At 43.9% G+C, this 21,221-nt stretch overlaps 1 non-coding gene across 1 annotated transcript; it reads left to right on the top strand.

Annotated features, from left to right (window-relative positions):
- Positions 1-13,845: 13,845 nt before the first annotated feature.
- Trnat-ugu lies at positions 13,846-13,919 on the top strand. The gene has a single exon. It is a non-coding gene; the product is annotated as a tRNA-Thr (tRNA).
- The last annotated feature ends 7,302 nt before the right edge of the window (positions 13,920-21,221 follow it).

Raw genomic sequence — 21,221 nt, 5'->3', positions numbered from 1 at the left:
TAAGGTTGAGCAGTAAGCGTTCTGTCCTGCCATTGGCTGAGGCTGTGACGTCACGAAGGAACCACCGCTGCCTCTGGAACAGCGCTACAATACGCAGCCCGCGCATTTAAGCGATGTATTTGTGAAATGTTTCAGTTTCTACAGAAATAGTAAAAGGTAAATTGTTATTCTGCTATTTCGAGAAAGTTACTGCTATATTCTGTAGCTTGTCCAGCTTTAAACAGACACTGCTGAGTGCTGACTTTAATAAAATCAAGCGTCTATAGATCAAACTATACAAAAATAAGTGCGAAGTACAGTCTGTTTTGCAGTACTCTACGAAGTAAACGTTCGAAATGAGCATTCAATTATCTAACTTTGGCTCTGGGAAAAGTGTTAACTTGTAGACAAGCTCTATGTAACGCGCATTTATATTCTGTTTACATCATGTCTACAAAAACACTGTCATTTTCACTCAAGAAATTATGCAATTGCCTTATTTGTAGGAAGCATTTGAATTACCTACCTGAACTGACACACACACACACATTCTTAATTTTCTCACACCTCAAACCTTTGGCTTATATTTTTATCAAGGTGAATGTATAATGTTTGCCCTAGTTGTTAAAATTCACTTATATAAAAGAGCATTGAATCAAAAAAAGTGCTGCAAAATACGATTTACAGGAAATAGTGGTAAATTAACTTACCGAGTCCGCCGTTCAGCAAAGTTGGTGTGTAGTGTGGGAAACAATAAGCCAATCCTTGGCACTGTCAGTGTAGAGTCTTGCTAGTTGTGAAACACATACAGTCAGAGGACCTTCACTTCTATCACTAAGTTTATATATTATTTAACTTTCGCAAATATTGTTTATTTACATTCTAAAGCGATGACAAATACCACTTCCTTGCTTTCCGTTGCTGAGCGGCAACTGCTTTCTTCGACTTGTCCTTTGCAGACAGCCAACGCAGTCGGATAAATGTTCTCGTCCTAGCGTAAATCTTAATGATTTCTGGGTAAATAGTGGGGAATCGCTCGGTAAGTATAGCGCACAGGTTCTTGATGACACCACTTTCCCTGGACAAACTGTCGTGTCCATGGATCTGGGCAAAAATTAATTCAAATTAGCTAATTGTTTCGAGCCACGTTTCTGAAGGCACAAGCAAACCGCCACGAGAAACCATGCCCAGCCATCCTCTCGATGTCTCCTCAGGCAGTGTCAGTAACTCCCCAGTGGGTGTGGTCAGTCATCTGTCATACTGTCTGCATCGATAAGCTACATATCCAGCAAGATATTTAAATCCTTCAGTGCTACAATCAGAAGCCAGTGACATTGGAGGCACATCGGATTCTCCTACTCCAAAATCTAAATCTTCTATCTCCTTCTCTCCTTCAACCATTGCCAACGCCTCAGACATATCAGGCAGGATATTGCCAAAAACAATTGCAGTCACGAATCTTCCTTCTTCATCTGGCTCAACAGACGATGCGTTTGCTCCCAACAACAACAGTCTTAACCGGCTCTTTACCTCGAATGGCGATGGATGATCATAAAAACGTCTACATAGATAACCAGACGGAAACGACAACACGCACGAAACACAACACGGACGAACCACGACAACACAAAGCTCAGACGTACACTTCGCGCGCGCCAAGACCTGTTCCTCAGTGACGTCATGCGCAGAACGTCAGAAATGGGTTTGCTTCTGCGCAGCAGTTACTGCTCCCTCGTGGGTTCATACAACGATATTGTGCCCACTCTGTTGGTATTTCGGAAGCAGGATTCTGCTTCTGGAGGTAGATATACTTTGGTTTTTTGTATCTTCTGTTTCGTTACGTATCTTTCGGCTAGGTTATCATTCAAACGAGCAAAGAACCCGCAAAGTTGGGATTGTTGGAGCCTCCAGCGGTTCATAGAACGGCATTGTGCTCATTCTGATGGTATGTTTGGAAGCAGGTATGTGCTCCTGGAAGAAGGTGCATACAACGATATTGCGCCCACTCTGTTGGTATTTCGGAAGCAGGATTCTGCTTCTGGAGGTAGATATACTTTGGTTTTTTGTATCTTCTGTTTCGTTACGTATGCTTCTCTTTCGGCTAGGCTCTCATTCAAATGAGCAAAGAACCCGCAAAGTTGGGAAATTTTTTTGGACGCAATGAAAAGATTTCCAAGGATCTGTCTGGGAATTACGTTTATCATAATGTGAACTTAATTTTAGATTTTCAGTACAAAAAATAAAAATGCGTCCGTAATTAGGATTTGATTGGGCCTGGGAGTTTGAGGTATGCAGACTACGTGCAGTGCAGCCCCTCAGGCGTTATTTGAAATAAAAAATGTATAGCATCAGTCGATAGTACATTAAATTTATGGGAGCTTATACCTAACCGCGATGAAATAACCTTACATTTAACGATACGGTGCTTACTCAAACTTTGAGTTCGATTTTGAGGTATTTGTTTCACAAAGAATAGTTATTATTAACAAATTTCATATATTATAAACTCTCAAGAAAAGTGTTTACTTTCCGTTGTCAAAGGTAGAAGTTAATAGGTTGAACAATTCTTATTTTAGGCTCCATGCACGTTTAAAAAATCGTTTCTCAAGACTACCCTGTTTAAAGAGTAGGAAAACGTTCGTATTTATTATTAGTTCAGTTTGCATGAGGTACATGTTATAATTTGCCGACCGCGGTGGTCTAGCGGTTCTAGGCGCTCAGTCCGGAACCGCGCGACTGCTACGGTCGCAGGTTCGAATCCTGCCTCGGGCATGGATGTGTGTGATGTCCTTAGGTTAGTTAGGTTTAAGTAGTTCTAAGTTCTAGGGGTCTGATGACCACAGATGTTAAGTCCCATAGTGCTCAGAGCCATTTGAACCATTTTTTTTTTTTTTTTGTTATAATTTTTGATGTCGCTGAACACGAATCTGGAGTTTCAAAATGAATAATCCAATACGGCGGACCACAAATTATGTTTTGACCAATTTCGACCAAAATTTGACGAAAAAGAGTGTTTTCGTTACTTACGGTTGGTCTGCAATTCCAGAAGCGTTAATCGACCCTTCCTCTAATTCGAATTGTTACTGGAGAGCAATTCCGTCGTTCTTCTTGGCGAGAAAATCTGACCTGGCTGAGCTGGTTGTACTGTGTTTGGCAGCCTGCACTCGTTGTTCGTCAGTGTTTCCGGCGAATATGTCAGCAAATATAATGCAGAACAAATTATTTTGTGAACTTGCGCTGCGGTACGACAAGTTTCTGCCTGAGCCGGCCGTCTTCGGGTGAGAGCGCCCCACAGAGGCCATGATACTGCTTCGAACAATGGGCTGTAGAAACTTCTGTAACGCACGGATTGAAAAAACTTTTCCTTCCAACATTCCAGACACATACACCTTTCAAAAAGTACAATTACATAAAAATCGAGCTCTCGACCAATTTGAGTGGGAACGTCCCGTGAATCTACTGTGATTTAGTCATTTTACAAAATTTTCTGCCTTAAAATATCTAACAGACAGGTACAATTTGCCCGCTAGCACTCACAGATGTTCTGTGAGTATAAATGTCGCTTCCTGCTAGTATAACGTGGATAAAGAGATTCTGTATCTCAGCTCCTTAAACCTTGTGACGGCTATAGCCCGTGTTTATGTTAAGTGCTTCTCTGGGTGGAAATCAGTTAGATGCGTAACTGTTTGGGCAAGCACCCGGTAAAATTTGTAATATTCTTGTTCAGCTGTAAGATTAACTTTCATTGATTTAAGGGCAGGTCCCGTTACAGGCTTCTTAATAACTTCCGACTTAAATGTTGCTTGCTGCTGCGGTTTTTGATGATCTTTCTTAGAATGCTACTGAGCGAGGTGGCGCAGTGGTTAGCACACTGGACTCGCATTTGGCAGGACGACGGTTCAATCCCGTGTCCGGCCATCCTGATTTAGGTTTTCCGTGATTTCCCTAAATCGCCCCAGGCAAATGACGGCATGGTTCCTTTCAAAGGGCACGGCCGCCTTCCTTCCCCGTCCTTCCCTAATCCGATGACCTCGCTGTCTGGACTTCTCCCTCAAAACAACCCAACCCCTCTTAGAATACTAATTGATTGACCACGCAGGGTTATACCAATATTGCTGTAGTGACGCATATAATCAGTGGTAAAAGTGATTACACGATATACCGTGAACAAAGAAAATTTATGAAAAGTAGTGCATTGAAACTTAAGATTTCTCGATGACACATATAGACTCCATGAACTACAATATAAAGGAAAGGTGCCATGTTATCTCTCTCTGACAGCCTGTCTTCTTGATCTTGTTGCTTAGCTCTTGTTTTGCCTTGCGCTCGTACCTCTGTATGCCATTCGATGTATAGAGGCTTGCTGACTATTCATGTAAGTTTAATTACCGATAAATAATAATCATCTGTGTTGAATTTTAAATATTTGTTCTTATTTTAAAAGGGAGACCTTTTCCTCTCCTTAACCGCTACGGTCGCAGGTTCGAATCCTGCCTCGGGCATGGATGTGTGTGATGTCCTTAGGGTAGTAATGTTTAAGTAGTTCTAAGTTCTAGGGGACAGATGACCTTAGAAGTTAAGTCCCATAGTGCTCAGGGCCATTTGAACCAACCTCTCCTTACCATATAAGTAAATGTAGCTAATGCCTTGTACGGGTGGGACCTCTTGCGGTATTTTTGTTCCCAAAAATAGCTTGAAATTAGTTTTCTTTCATTCCTCGCACACTACATTCTGAAGGACCTGCACTTTAAAGTTATTTACAAAATCCATTTTCAGTTAAAACAGCACAGTTATCTTTGATTGTTGAATATTTATGTTCAAAAATGTTCAGCTGTGTGTGAATTCCTAAAGGACCAAACTGCTGAGGTCATCGGCCCCTAGACTTACACGCCACTTAAACTAACTTGCGCTAAGAACACACACACACACCCAAGTCCGAAAGCGTACGGGCCTGAAGATGTCGTTGACGCAACGTCGAAACTAGTAGCCAAATCAATATAAAATCTTAACTACAGCTGGAGGAGTTTCATTTTTAATAAAAATTGTCCCAGCTGTGTCCCATCTCGATCAAATGTAAATATGGATTTACGAAGATTTAAGAAATTGTCATTGCAATATACTGAGACGAATTATTTACAGACAAATGTAAAAACTTGTAGAAGCCGACCTCGGTGTGGATCAGTTTCAGTTCCAGAGAAATGTTAGATCACGCTAGTCAACACTGACTGTATTACACACGTTGGAAGTTAGTTTGAGAAAATGGAAACCTATGTTTAGTTTAAGATACAAGACACTGAAAGCAGTACATGTCTTTCGCTATTTGCCCAGAAAAGCAACTGACATGACAGCCAAGAAATGCAGCAATGCAACAGCAAGGAAAGATTTTTCTGACAAACTCTTCGAATTCACGTTGTCGGTTTTATGACGATCTCGTAGTACTTTTAAGAGTTTATGATGGCGCCTCCAGGCACCAACTCCGAATGCAACACATCTGAAACATCTCAAAACACTGTGAGCGTGACTTCGTATGGTGATGGCGTGGTCTTGAACTAATTTGGCGTCGGTGATCCTTCGTGGCGGAAATCCATTGATATTATCTTGTTTTCGGGGTCAGAAAGGTGAACCCAGCTGTCATCGCCTGTCACGATGTTACTAAAGGAACTCATCACCCTTACGCTCAAAACGCAAAACAAATTGTCGATACACGTCCAATCTCCTCTGTTTCTTTTCCGGAGTGTGCATTTGAGGCAAACACAGTCCAGACAGATTTTTGTACCGCAGTTCTGCAGCCACGGTCTGTGCACGCGCTTGTGATACATTATATTTACCATACCTTAGGGCTGTGTCTTTGTTATCCGACGACTGGAGCTCATCTACCTGATTCCGATGAATCTCGTCGATTTGCATACGCGATCGTCTGTCATAAAACGTTAGCTGCGTTTCCTTCATTACGAGCACGAACAATACAACGTCGCACGTTACTAATGTCAGTTGAACCATTGCCGTACACAGCTTTCATTCTTCTAAGGATTTCAGTTGGAGGTACGGTTTCTGCTGTTAAGAACTCCATTACAGAACGTCGTTTCTCACACACCGACGTAGCTACGCTACACGACGCCATGTTGCACGCTACAATTCAATGCCCTCTGCAGGCAGAAGGTTGCAACGTTCGTCGGCAAAGCTGGCAAGCCAACCGAGTAATGAGCATGGCATACGTATAATACCTCCACCCATATTGAGAAGGGAATAAAAAATTCAATTTCTTTTCACCAAGCCTTCATTCATAAGCAGGCAGCAACAGCAGGCCGAGACACACTCAGCAACAGGTAAGTAACCGATTTTGTGACTTCCACGAGTTCCTAACTAGGAGCCAATTTTATAATATCATCTACATGCTCTAATAGTTTAGTTTCTTGAGTTTCTGTGTGTTAATTTAATATCTGATAGCGTTAGTTCTCGCGTTTTCGTTTTCGTCGGAAAGTAAACCGATTTTGTGACATAGTACAAGTTCCTAATCAGGGGCGAATTATACAGTTTCAACCGAGTGATTCCGCAGTTAGGTTTTTGAATCTCTGCGTATTAATGTTATTTATTAGACACAGTTCCAGCGTTTTCGTCAGTGTCTGCAATAAGTTCCTCACCACAAGGCGATTGTCCGATTATCTGGGTAGTTAAGTTTTCCGCGGCCTTTATTATGGATGGGGACAGTGATTGTTGTGTGCGGATGCGAGCAGAGTATGTGACACCTCGCTCTCAGCTTCAGGCTATGATGGCTTCGGTTACACAGCTTGAGGCTGCAGTAAATAGGCACCTGGACACCACTGCTGTGGGCCAGCCATGGGGATTCAACGGACTTCCAACACGTCAGTCCCGCGATCGGTCCTCGCCATTGGCCAGCCCAGTTACTGCTCACACTGAAGTTGACCCCTCACCTGTGGTCGAGTGGGAGGTCGCCCCGGCCGTAGCAGGCGGCGAAAGACTTGCCAGTGGGCCGCACTTGAGGCCTCCCCGGTTCCAGTTGCTGTCTGTGGCTGACACTATTGCTGACCTAGATGCTATCGCCTGTCCTGTTTCAGCGGAAACCTCTCAGCATGCAAGATGCTGGCAATATCAGAAGATAGGATTATTGATAGTTGGGAACTCCGTTAGGCGCGTTATGGAGCCTCTTTGGGAAATGTCTGCCAATAATGGGAAGAAAGTCAATGTGCACTCCATGTGTATACCGGGTGGAATCATTCCAGACGTGGAAAGGGTCCATCCGGATGCCGTGAAGAGCACAGGGTGCAGCCAACTGCATGTGGTGGCTCACGTCGGTACCAATGATGTGTGATACTTTGTGTCTCTCTGGTTTCGAGCGGCTAACAGAAGTGGTAAAGCCTGCCACTCTTGCTTGCGAGATGAAAGCAGAGCTCACCATTTGCAGCATAGTCGACAGGACCGATTGCGGACCTCTGGTACAGAGTCGAGTGGAGGGTCTGAATCAGAGGCTCAGACGGTTCTGCGACCGTGTAAGCTGCAGATTCCTCGACTTGCGCCATAGGGTGGTTAGGTTTCGAATCAAGCTAAATAGGTCAGGAGTCCACTAAAAGCAGGAGGCGGCTACACTGGTAGCAGGGGCTGTGTGTCGGGGACTGGGCGGTTTTTTGGGTTAGAGGGTCTCAGGAAAACACAAAAAGGGCTTCACTTAGAAAGAGTGCAGGGCGAACATAGGAAGAACGTAGATACAGGAACCATCGGTATAACAGTTGTAAATTGTCGTAGTTGTGTTGGGAAAGTACCAGAACTCCAAGCGCTAATAGAAAGCACTCATGGTCAAATCGTTATAGGCACTGAATGCTGGTTAAAACCCAAATAAGCGCAGCCGAAATTTATACGAAGAACCTAAAGGTGTTCCGAAAGAATCGGCTAAACACGGTTGGCGTTGGCGTGTTTCTTGCTGTTCAAAAATGTTCAAATGTGTGTGAAATCTTATGGCACTTAACTGCTAAGGTTATCAGTACCTAAGCTTACACAATACTTAACCTAAATTATCCTAAGGACAAACACACACACCCATGCCCGAGGGAGGACTCGAACCTCCGCCGGGACCAGCCGCACAGTCCATGACTGGAGCGCCTTAGACCGCTCGGCTAATGCCGCGGGGCTTCCTTGCTGTCAGAAGTAGTTTATCTTGTCGCGAAATTGAAGTAGGTAGTTCCTGTGATTTACTATGAGCAGAGGTCATTGTTGGCAACCGGAATAAAATAATAATTCGACTCTTTTACCGAGCTCCCAATTAAGGTTCAAACAAAACTTTAAATTTCAAACATGTACCCGACTCACACAATTATACTTGGTGGTGACTTGAATTTACTCTCGATACATTGGCAAAAATCCATCTTTAATCCCGGAGGTTCGCATGAAACATCATCCGAAATTGTGCTAAACGCATTCTCTAAAAATTATTTCTAGTAGTTCACGAACCCATGCGAACAGTAAACGGTTGTGGGAACACACCTGGCCTCTTAGCAACAAATAATCCTGAGTTAATAACGAGCATCAAAACGGGTGCATGGATTAGTGAACACAGTATTGTGGTAGTGAGACTGAATATTGTAACACCCAAACCCTCCAAAAATAAACAAAAATATACCTAATCAGAAAAGCAAATAAAAATTCACTTGACGCCTTCCTAAGAGACAATCTCCACTCCTTCCAAATTAATATAAGTGTGGACCAGATGTGGTATGAATTCAAAGAAATAACATCGACAGCAATTGAGAGATTCATACCAAATAAATTAACAAACGACGGAGCTAATCCTCCTTCGTACACAAAACGGGCCAGAACACTGTTACATAAACAACGAAACAAACATGCCAATTTTAAACAGAAGCAAAATCGCCAAAATTGCCGATATTTTACAGATGCTGGAAATTTAGCGCGGAGTTGAGTGCGAGATGCTTGTAATAGTTTCCACAACGAAACTTTGTCTCGAAACCTGGCAGAAAATCCAGAGAGATTCTGGTCGTATGGAAAGTATGTTAGTGGCATGACATAATCAATGCCTTCTCTCCACGATAGCAATAAAGATACTACGAAAGACAGTGTTGCCAAAGCAGAGTTACTAAACTCAGCTTTCGGAAATGCCTTCACAAAAGGAGACGAAATAAATCTTCCAGAATTCGAATCAATAACAGCTGCCAACATGAGTGACGCAGAACTAGATATCCTGGAGTCGTGAACTCAAATCACTTAATAAATGAAAGTGTTCCTGTCCAGACTGTATACCAGCTAGGTTCCTTCCAGAGTATGCTAATGCAATAACTCCATACATAACATCATATACAACCGTTCACTCTACGAAAGATCCGTACCCAAAGACTGAAAAGTTGCACAGGTCACACCAATATTCAAGAAAGGTAGTAGGAGTAGTCCACTAAATTACAGGCCCGTACCATTAACGTCGATGTGCAGCAGGATTTTGGAACATACACTCCTGGAAATTGAAATAAGAACACCGTGAATCCATTGTCCCAGGAAGGGGAAACTTTATTGACACATTCCTGGGGTCAGATACATCACATGATCACACTGACAGAACCACAGGCACATAGACACAGGCAACAGAGCATGCACAATGTCGGCACTAGTACAGTGTATATCCACCTTTCGCAGCAATGCAGGCTGCTATTCTCCCATGGAGACGATCGTAGAGATGCTGGATGTAGTCCTGTGGAACGGCTTGCCATGCCATTTCCACCTGGCGCCTCAGTTGGACCAGCGTTCGTGCTGGACGTGCAGACCGCGTGAGACGACGCTTCATCCAGTCCCAAACATGCTCAATGGGGGACAGCTCCGGAGATCTTGCTGGCCAGGGTAGTTGACGTACACCTTCTAGGGCACGTTGGGTGGCACGGGATACATGCGGACGTGCATTGTCCTGTTGGAACAGCAAGTTCCCTTGCCGGTCTAGGAATGGTAGAACGATGGGTTCGATGACGGTTTGGATGTACCGTGCACTATTCAGTGTCCCCTAGACGATCACCAGTGGTGTACGCCCAGTGTAGGAGATCGCTCCCCACACCATGATGCCGGGTGTTGGCCCTGTGTGCCTCGGTCGTATGCAGTCGTGATTGTGGCGCTCACCTGCACGGCGCCAAACACGCATACGACCATCATTGGCACCAAGGCAGAAGCGACTCTCATCGCTGAAGACGACACGTCTCCATTCGTCCCTCCATTCACGCCTGTCGCGACACCACTGGAGGCGGGCTGCACGATATTGGGGCGTGAGCGGAAGACGGCCTAACGGTGTGCGGGACCGTAGCCCAGCTTCATGGAGGCAGTTGCGAATGGTCCTCGCCGATACCCCAGGAGCAACAGTGTCCCTAATTTGCTGGGAAGTGGCGGTGCGGTCCCCTACGGCACTGCGTAGGATCCTACGGTCTTGGCGTGCATCCGTGCGTCGCTGCGGTCCGGTCCCAGGTCGACGGGCACGTGCACCTTCCGCCGACCACTGGCGACAACATCGATGTACTGTGGAGACCTCACGCCCCACGTGTTGAGCAATTCGGCGGTACGTCCACCCGGCCTCCCGCATGCCCACTATACGCCCTCGCTCAAAGTCCGTCAACTGCACATACGATTCACGTCCACGCTGTCGCGGCATGCTACCAGTGTTAAAGACTGCGGTGGAGCTCCGTATGCCACGGCAAACTGTCTGACACTGACGGCGGCGGTGCACAAATGCTGCGCAGCTAGCGCCATTCGACGGCCAACACCGCGGTTCCTGGTGTGTCCGCTGTGCCGTGCGTGTGATCATTGCCTGTACAGCCCTCTCGCAGTGTCCGGAGCAAGTATGGTGGGTCTGACACACCGGTGTCAATGTGTTCTTTTTTCCATTTCCAGGAGTGTATATTGTGTTACAACATTATGAATTACCTCGATGAAAACTTTCTACTGACACACATTCAACACAGATTTAGAAAACATCGTGCTTGTGAAAAACAACTAGCTCTGTACTCGCACGAAGTATTGAGTGCTATTGACAAGGGATTTCAAATTTATTCTACATTTCTGGATTTCCGGAAGGCTTTTGACACTGTACAACACGAGCGGCTTGTAGTGAAATTGTGTGCTTCTCTCAGTTATGTAACTGGATTCGTGATTTCCTCTCAGAGAGGCCACAGTTCGTAGTAACTGACGGAAAGCAATTGAGTAAAACAGAAGTGATTTCTGGCGTTCCCCAAGGTAGTGTCGTAGGTTGTTTGCTGTTTCTTATCTATCTAAACCATTTGGGAGGTAATCTGAGCAACCGTCTTAGGTTGTTTGCAGACGACGCTGTATTTTATTAACTAATAAAGTCATCAGAAGATCAAAACCAACTGCAAAACGATTTAGAAATGGTGTATGTATTGCGCAAAAATTGGAAATTGAACCTAAATAACGAAAAGTGTGATGTTATCCACCTGAGTCCTGAAAGGAAACTTCGGTTACACGATAAATCAATCAAACCTAAAGACCGTAAATTCAACTAAAAACCTACGAATTACAATAACGAAATAGGAAAGAACACACAGAAAATGTTGTGGGGAAGGCTAACCAAAGACTGCGCTTTATTGGCAGGAGACTTAGAGAATGTGACAGACCTACTAAGGAGACTGCCTACACTACGCTTCTCCGTCCTCCTTTAGAATGCTGCTGCGCGGTGTGGCACCCTTACGAGATAGGACTGACGGAGAACATCGAAAAAGTTCGAAGAAGGGCAGCACGTTTTGTTTAATTGCGAAGTAGGGAAGAGAGTTTCAGTGAAATGATACAGGATTTGGGATGAACATCACTAAATCAAAGGCGTTTTTCGTTGCGGAGCAATCTTCGCACGAAATCTCGATCAAAAGCTTACTCCTCCGAATGCGAAAATATTTTGTTGCCGCCAACCCACTTAGGGACAATCGATCACCATGATATTGGAATAATAGAGAATTGTGAAGGTGGTTCCATGAGCCCTCTGACAGACGCTTAAATGCGCTTTGCAGAGTATCCATGTAGATGTAGATGTCGATAAATATTAAATTTTTTTTTTTTTTTACTTCCTTGTGAGAGCAAAAGATTAATATCCTGTGTCACAACCTACCAAATTGTATTGAGTCTAGCTAGGGAGCGGGCCTATCCTAATTAACCTCTAACGTCCTCGGGCGTCGCAAACTAATAGCCTCGGTGTAAAAAAGGACAAGACTTAGCCAAGGGAGGCCGATAGTAAGGAATATGGGAGACGTCTGACACAAGGAAGTCGAGCTATGTGACAGCTAAGGGTCCATGTGGTTGCCCCACATAGAGTCCTAAGGCGGGAGCCGCCTAGAGCTGGTGGTGTCGTTGGGTGGGGGGGCGGGGTTACACTTAATTGGAATCTCATCAACTGATCAGTCCGGCACGATTGACCCATCAAAACATATGATGATAAAATTTCCTTCCCCTATTTCCACGTGTTACCTGAAGTAGTAAAGTCTTTGGAGTATTTGTGTATATATTGTCCCGCTCCGTCTTTACGCTCTTTCTTATGCGACTGAAATAGCTAGCGGATGCTACAAGATTCTCAAGATGACTTTTCAATGAGGTTTTTGCTTCCTCGATTAACTATTCCGCTAAAAATTTACTGGCATCTCATAAAAATCGCAGGTACCTGATCCCTGCCTAACAGGTATGGTAGACTTGTAAATTATAGATTGCAGCAATCAGTCCTTTTTAAATTTTATTATGCAGATCCAGATTTCGGCTAGAAGTTACCCATTCTCAATGCTAAGAATACAGGATGTATATATAGCGAAATTGAAAGTGTTAACGTTCAATTCAGGCTTTATTTGAAAATTGCCGATTTGCAACATGAAATAAAGGGTTGTTGAAGTAAAAATAAGAAAATACAGATTTATCGTATAGCACTTTTCCGCGGAAAAGATAAATATAAAAATACTCTAAAACAATAATGCAGTAAACATTGTTTCAATGCTTATAAAACATGTTTCTGATACTCATAAGTAACTTTCGAACTTATCAATAATAACGGGAAATTTATCTTTGATCTTGGTGAAGAACATTCTGTTGAATAAAAAATAACAATAGCTATATAGATTTTCTATATCTGTGCGTGTAAACTGTATTTGCATAAAAAATAATTGCTTTGGTTACATAAAAGAGGAGAAGTTATGCGATCAGCTAATGTCTATTTCTCATAAAATGCAATTTTTTTGTAACGATACTGAATACATAGTGGAATGACACTGGACCATGTGCAGTTCTAATTATGTGCAAACAAACAAGAAACAAAGCGAAATCACCGGCTCCGAATTTCCCTGTGACACATTCACTTATATACGAAGACAGTAACTTGTTCTCGAAAGAACAGTTACTGTTGATGACCGTGCAGCTTTTCCCAGGAATAAATGATGACTAACTGAAAACCTCAGCTGCCGACGAGTGTTGTTGATATACCTCGATGTGGACAGCTGAAAATTTGTGCCCCGACCGGGACTCGAACCCGGGATCTCCTGCTTACATGACAGACTCTCTATCCATCTGAGCCACCGAGGACACAGATAAATAGCGCGACTGGAGGGACTTATCCCTTGCACGCTTTCCGTGAGACTCACATTCCCAATTGTGCACAATTCTACATATGTATTGTACCTAATATAGTTAAAGGCTACCCAGCCATTGACCTTCGTCTGTGCGAAATTCTTACGGGAATCGCCAAAGCGTGCGCGAGTAATGAGTGGTTGGGCAAATGTCTGTAAGTTACAATACATATGTAGAATTGTGGACAGTTGGGAATGTGAGTCTCACGGGAAGCGTGCAAGGGATAATTCCCTGCAGTCGCGCTATTCATCTGTGTCCTCGGTGGCTCAGATGGATAGAGCGTCTGCCATGTAAGCAGGAGATCCCGGGTTCGAGTCCCGGTCGGGGCACAAATTTTCAGCTGTCCACATCGAGGTATATCAACAACACTCGTCGGCAGCTGAGGTTTTCAGTTAGTCATCATTTACATTCACTTACGTTTCTTTCCCTATCCGTGCTACCGATACTACCGGTAAACCTGCCATTTACTACTCGTTTATGAAGTGTGCCGATACTATGAACCCGCAGTTTTGGTAGAGCTCTAGGCACATCTTACGACGAGCACAGTGCTGGTGCAGGTACGAGTTTGACGGAGAGCAGCGTTCAGCGTACGTTGGTGACCAGCAGTTGACTCAAGTTGATCTGTCATCATCTACAAATACTGTAGTGGGCACGGGAACATCGGGACTGGTCTGCGGTTCATTGGAAGAGTGACAACAAAGCCATCAAAGACACAAGTGTGTGCTTTCCATCAGAAAAAAAGAGAAACCCCCCCGAAAATTAAAGATAAAATGGTCAGGACTTAAATTGAAACACTGTGACACTACAAAATACCTAGGAATAATACTCGACAGATCACTAATTTTCAAAAAACACTGCATGAATTTCAAACCAAAATTCTCCGCCAGGTGGAATCTATTGAGAAAACTGGCCAGATCACATGTGGACAATCAAGCTGAAGCCATTCGAACTTATACAATGGCATTGTGCTACTCGGCTGCAGAACATGCCTCTTCTGTTTGGTATAAATCAGCACATGCCAAATAGATCGACAGTGCCCTAAACGACACATGCAGGACCATAACAGACTGCCTGATGTCAACTACAGTCAAATGTCCCTACCACCTTGCAGGAATTGCACCACCTCCTGGTCGAATATAAATAGCAGCAAACAGGGAAAGAACTAAACTGGAGCAGGCAAAAACACATCCCATGCATGGGCAACAGTCCAACCTACAACGACTAAGGTCAAGGAAAAGTTCCCTCGGAACATGGTGTAACACTAACCTGCCATGACAAAAGCTTATGTCACGCTCTGAAAGGATTTTGAGTTTTGACCGCACATGTGTCTAATGGATGAAGGTATCGGACTATAATATTGAATATGGTGCAATTAACAAAAAAAAAAAACTAAACAGACTTTAAACATTGGAGGTTAATGAAAGTAGAAAATTTCATATACGGATGAAAAAATGAACGGCCGCCAGCCCGATTAGGCACATGAATTCGGATATATATTTTTAAGGAAATTGAATGTTAGTTGTTGAAGTTAATTTCATTAATATTTCCATTTGCATAGTACACAGGGCACTCTGAACTGTTGGTATCAGCAGTTACCAATAATGCACAAACCAGTAATCATATAAAGCAAAAACTGTACCAAACTTGTACTCATAACAGTTACACTCAAGATCACTACTTGAACCAGTACTGAAATGTTAATGCAAGTCGTGCAGGACTAAAGATGGACCTGAAAGGCGTCTGTCTTAACTGCATGTAAGAAATACAATGAAAGATAAATGTTACCACAATTACACTGTTCATATCTCTGTGCTTATATTTGTTTTCCTTAGCAGCAATAATACTCCAATTATATTTCTAATATGAGGAGAGTATGGTGGTGACCCATAAACTGCTACAGCATCACTTGTGAAACTCTATGATTATTTCAGTAGCAAAATTTAATTTAAACAAAGTCACTTCTTAATTTCACTTGGGATATTTTATATTTTACTTTTCAAGGCAAATTATTCGACACTGAGCTCAATTAACTTCAAAAAAATCATTCATGATAGTAATGCAAGGCTAAATAATGTGTCAAACTAACAACCACTAATGAAGAAGCCAGGATGCAACTATAGAGAGTTGAGACATCCCACCCCCCTGGTTGGAAAAGATTTTCAGAATGTTTAGCCCTTGTCATAACTATAATTGGCCAGTCTGGAAATCCTCGTATCGGCTGAGGTCAGGACAGATCACTGGTTAATCTGGCATAGTGGGGATAAATTGAAGAAAATAAAACCTAATATGACTGTGGAGAAGAACAGACAGATGCTTCAGTGTCGACTATGTCCAGCCACCTGCATAGGAGATGGCCACTAGGCAACGCAAAATGCGCTGTAACAGGCCAAACTTTGGTCAAAGATCAAATAAATTATGTTGATCTGTCAAAAATTATACAAACTTTGTTTTATGTATGTTTCTGACACGAGAATGATAGTAAAAAGACTTGACAGTGTGGCTAACGTTTCTTGTCACATGAGGCAGGAGGTAGCGTCTGGATATACTGTTATCAGGGCGAACGCCAGCTCAGAACACACACTGCGGCAGGTACAGTCACGGATGAGGGCAGTAGTGCGCATGAACAAAGGGAGAGAAGAATGTTGTTGCATCCGGCTTATGATGACTGTAGAGGAAATCGAGCGGTCAGGACTTGTAAGTGGGCATTCAGGGCTGTCATTAAATGACAAAATAATTTGTTCGGAGGAAGAGAATATATTTCAGTGTACGGAATATAAAGTGCGTTCCAAGGGAGGAAGTTACCAGGTGTAGGCCAGTCTAGGAGGACGAACAACTGAATAAGTAGAAAATGGAAGGGAAGACGGTTGTGCTGGTGGGCGGCAATAGTGTGCAGAGCCGGAGGCTCGGCCTGCCTAGAAAGACGTCTGTTCTGCTCGAGGTCTGGATCAGAAGAGAGAGAACCAACTGTGTTTTGTCCTGCAGAAACCTCCAGCGTCCCAGCACGTGACGTACCTCACACACATGCTGTTGGCTAAAACTGATGGCGTGAATTCGCTAGCAGTTTCAGGAGAGTGTTGCAGGTGTCTGTCGTCAACAAGTTCAACGGTACAGAACTGCCTCGTTGCTGAAAAGCAGGCAACTTGTATCATTTAGGCACCGCCGAAGTTGCTCTGGGGAAAACTTGTGAAGTTGTGAAGATTTGGTTGTTGTTGTTGTGGTATTCAGTCCTGAGACTGGTTTGATGCAGCTCTCCATGCTACTCTATCCTGTGCAAGCTTCTTCATCTCCCAGTACCTACTGCAACCTACATCCTTCTGAATCTGCTTAGTGTATTCATCTCTTGGTCTCCCTCTACGATTTTTACCCTCCACGCTGCCCTCCAATGCTAAATTTGTAATCCCTTGATGCCTCAAAACATGTCCTACCAACCGATCCCTTCTTCTAGTCAAGTTGTGCCACGAACTTCTCTTCTCCCCAATCCTATTCAATACCTCCTCATTAGTTACGTGATCTACCCACCTTATCTTCAGCATTATTGTGTAGCACCACATTTCGAAAGCTTCTATTCTCTTCTTGTCTAAACTATTTATCGTCCATGTTTCACTTCCATATATGGCTACACTCCATACAAATACTTTCAGAAACGACTTCCTGACACTTAAATCAATACTCGATGTTAACGAATTTCTTTTCTTCAGAAACGCTTTCCTTGTCATTGCCGGTCTACATTTTATATCCTCTCTACTTCGACCATCATCCCCAAATAGCAAAACTGCTTTAATACTTTGTGTCTCATTTCCTAATCTAACTCCCTCAGCATCACCCGACTTAATTCGACTACATTCCATTATCCTCGTTTTGCTTTTGTTGATGTTCATCTTATACCTTCCTTTCAAGAAACTGTCCATTCCGTTCAACTGCTGTTCCAAGTCCAAGATTTGGTTGAGACCTTCGAAATTAACTTTTTTAAACCAGTTTCTTAACTGACTCCCACCCTGTACAATATCACGCCATTATCATGAGGTGGACCACTGAAATATTGCTTGCACATGACACTTTGATCCGGCTGAGGACCCGAAAAGAATTTGATCGGTTAACACGCCAAGAAGGTCTGTACATTTACATCTGGGATGTTTTGGGGTGCTAATTCGCCTACCAAGCAAAATAAGATCGTAGTTAAGAGGATCAATTTTACGTGTGCCACATACCTCCGGAAACCTACCAATGACTTGCCGAGTCCACGACATGCGGTATCATTCCTGTTCTGCGTTTCAACAGTGTATCAAAACGCTATTAAGCAGATAGGACAGTGGTCTGTGGCGGGGATATTGGCCTGACTGCAACAAGTAGAACGATACATTTCTTTTCCGCACCTCTGGGGGGGGGGGGGGGGGGGGGGGGGGAGCGTGAATACAAATTTCCAGGCGCCTTTCAGCCCTGTGAAAGAAAACCAGTACTCATCTGATAGGAGGCTTAGTGGGCCTGGGACCACTCTGGAGGATCTGGTACGACGAAAAATCCCTGCCCCTACCCAGGATTTAGCCTAGACCCCCAAGGACCGGCATCTAGCCCTCTACATGCTACACCACCATAGCCGAGAGGGTGTGGTCCTGTTGCTATCTTCCCTTTGTGAAAAAGTCGAGGGTACGCCCACTGTACTAGGCCGAGCGTGTGTTCTCCCTGCCAATGGAACTGCTCGCACCGGGACGCGCCTGCGAGTTCTGCAGACGCAACCCGCACATCTGTTCCCCCCCCCCCCTCCCCGCTGCCCACATCACGGCTGGTTAAAGATTCATCGGCGCTCGGACCACGGGCGATGGCTACGCCGGTCACCCCGGACCGGCTGCCTCAGATTCACGGCCTGATGAATTATTTATACGGGCAGGGCTGCAGTCCGGGCTTGCCCTGAATGAGGCTGAAGCAGCCACCATTTGACAAGGCGGCAACGCCTGCTCACACTACAGGGAATTCTTGTCTAGGGGCAAAAACGGAGACGTTGCGCGTGACTAATGAGAGAAATGGAACTGAACTGTTATTTGATCTCCTTTTTATTTTCACAATAATCTTATACGAATAGAAACATTACCACATCAGTAATTTATGTCACAAAATGTTCATCAGAGACAAGGTCATCTTCACGAGTGTTCCATGGAAGCGTGGTAGGTAAGCTTTTATTTTCTACATACATAAATGATCCAACGGCCAGGATGAGCAGCAAATTACGGCTGTTTGCTGATGACACTGCGCTGTACTGGTACATGTCGTCGTTGAGTGATTCTAGGAGTATACAAGACGACTTGAAAAAATTTCTAGTTGGTTTTGTGAACGGCACACAGTTTCACTCGTCGCCATTAATTCTGCCTAATGACCCGATGCAGCTGACATCAATAACCCCTTCCCTTTCGTTTCCTATTGAAACGTGGGATTTAGGGAAAGCACGAAAGATGTGGACGGGGTCTAATCAGTTACCCTTGGTTGCACAGAAAACACATACACTTTGTTTTTTAAAAAACAAACTCTCAACAATCATTTTTAAAAGATTTTACTACACTGGCGGCTGAAAGCCTTATTAGAAGAATTGCAAGTTATTGTCGGCTGAAGGCCACAAGCAATGTTACACACAATCAAAGGCGGAAGGCGCGATTAAGAAGATTCAAAATTATTCGTCGGCTGAAGGCCAGAAGCAGTTTCAAAAATACACAACGGCTGAAGGCCTGAACTACCACTAAGGTGGACAGTTACGCGTTAAAAACACCAAAACCCCTTTTAACAATCGTAATAACTGTGACAAGTTATAGTGACGGCTGAAGGCGTTATCAAGACAGAATTGAAACTATTTGTCGGCTGAAAGTCACAAGAAATGTAACAAACAATTAACCGCTGAAGGCCAGCGGCAATTTCAGAATACACTACGGCTGAAGGTCTGAATTACAACTGAGGAAGGCAGTTACACATTAACAAATACTAAGATATTTTCTTCTTAACAATCAAAACGGTAAAAAATTATAGTAACGGCTGAAGGCCTTATTAAGAAAAAAATGCAAATTATTGTTCGACTGAAGGCCACAAATAAAGTTACACACAATCAACGGCTGAAGGCCTGATTAAGAAGATTGAAAATTATTCGTGGGCTGAAGGCCCACTTCAGAATACACAAGGACTGAAGGGCTGAATTACAAATAAGGGGGACAAGTACAGTTAAAAAGTAGTAACCCCCTTTCTAATAACCTTAATAGCTTGTAACAAGCTATAGTGATGACTGAAGACCTCACTGGAACAGGATTGAAAATAATTTGTCGGCTGAAGGCCACAGGCAATGTTACAAACAATTAACGGCTGAAGGCCTGATTAAGAAAGTATTCAAAATTATTGGGGGCTGAAGGCCACAAGCAATTTTCAGAATGCTCAACGACTTAAGGCCTGAATTACAAGTAAGGAAGGCAGTTGCATGTTAAAATACTAAAACTTTTTTAAAACAATGTTGATGAACTGTAACAGGCTATAGTGACGGCTGCAGGCTTCATCAAGAGAAAATTGAAAATAATTTGTCGGCTGAAGGCCACAAGCAGTGTTACAACAATTAACGGCTGAAACCGGAATTACAAGTGGGGAAAGCAATAACATGTTAAAACATTAGGGTAAATTTTAAACAATTATAACAACCTTTGCAAATGAGACGGAGTGATTCACAGGCAGTGCTCCCTGGATCCACCTGAGGAAGGTGACTACAGCTATATAATCGGTGAGACGGGCAGCCAAGAGTTGTACTCACGTAACAGGATGGTAACTCACACTACGGGTAGCTTAAGCGCCAACCGACCGATTAACCTATCCAGCTAGCATCCTATCACCGGTACAACATTGGATTATTTTTAGGCAAGGGAGAAGAGACGGACAGCACTGCGTCTTCAGAAAAACACCCAAGGCCGAAGGAAACACTAGAACCAAGGTAGACCTCTCAAAAACATATGCACAGTACAATTCAAGAGGCTGTCAAACTACACGCCGTGTCGGACAGCACCAACACGACGATGAAAGGTACACTGCCGGAAAAGTACGCTAACCTCCAGGGCAGGTAACTGTGGCGTTAGCGGTCACAAGGCAGAATATACCACTGGTTACACTTCACTAATAAGAATAATACTAAATCCAAACTAACATCAAGGAGTAGAAGGCGGCTGACAGCTTCCGCCAACTTGACAGACTCCACTTGTTGTGGTTGGTCTCACCGACCCTGAGAGCAGCAACACTCAAACAACAGCGAGATCTCATACAGTTGAGGTTTCAGTACTGGATATCGTTCACTCAACTTCAGACGACATGTCGTATCTAGACGTTTCCGGGGGTTCCATATCAGTCCAACTGCACACACCCGACACCATTACAGACCCTCCACTAGCTTGAACAGCCCCCTGTTGACATGCAGGCTCCGTGGATTATTGAGGTTGTCTCCATACCCGTACACGGCCATCCTTTCGATACAATCTGAAACGAGACTCTTCCGACCAGGCAACATGTTTCCAGTCATCAATAGTCCAGTGTCGGTGTTGCCGGGCTCAGGTGAGGCGTAAAGCTTTGTGTCGTGCAGTCATTATGGGTACACGAATGGGCTTTAGGCTCCGAAAGCCCGT

This window comes from Schistocerca americana, chromosome 9 (assembly GCF_021461395.2).
Source record: "Schistocerca americana isolate TAMUIC-IGC-003095 chromosome 9, iqSchAmer2.1, whole genome shotgun sequence".
In the NCBI taxonomy this organism is placed as follows: Eukaryota; Metazoa; Arthropoda; class Insecta; order Orthoptera; family Acrididae; genus Schistocerca; species Schistocerca americana.
This window is presented reverse-complemented; position numbering and strand designations above follow the sequence as displayed.